The sequence below is a fragment of the Cynoglossus semilaevis genome, unplaced genomic scaffold (genome assembly GCF_000523025.1).
Source record: "Cynoglossus semilaevis isolate Cse_v1.0 unplaced genomic scaffold, Cse_v1.0 scaffold621, whole genome shotgun sequence".
Taxonomy (NCBI): Eukaryota; Metazoa; Chordata; class Actinopteri; order Pleuronectiformes; family Cynoglossidae; genus Cynoglossus; species Cynoglossus semilaevis.
This window is the reverse complement of record NW_007585125.1, coordinates 132,217-132,687: the sequence shown is the minus strand read 5'-3', so window position 1 is coordinate 132,687 and position 471 is coordinate 132,217.

The following is a 471-nucleotide window of genomic DNA, read 5'->3' as shown; positions in this document are numbered from 1 at the left end:
TCCAAGTGACCTCCAAGTGACCTCCAAGTGAAATTTTTTTTAGAATTTTTTTTTTAAAAAAATTTTTTTTTTTTTTTTAAAAATATTTTTTTTTTTTTTTTTTTTTTTTTTTTTTTTTTTTTTTTTTTTTTTTTTTTTTTTAAGTGTTTTCTAGGATTTTTGGAGGTTTGCAAGGGTTAAGGTTAACCCTTTTATGTTTGTTACCCCACATACCACAAGGGTATTTATCTTTGGGGTTTATTGGTGTAAGAGAAAGACTAAGATAGAAAGAGAGAGAGAGAAAGACTAAGATAGAAAGAGAGAGAGAGAAAGACTAAGATAGAAAGAGAGATAGATAAATACTAAGAGAGAGAGAGAGAGAAAAAGACTAAGATATATATAGAGAGAGAAAAAGACTTAGAGAGAGAGAGAGAAAAAGACTAAGATAGAGAGAGAGAGAGAGAAAAAGACTAAGATAGAGAGAGAGAGAGA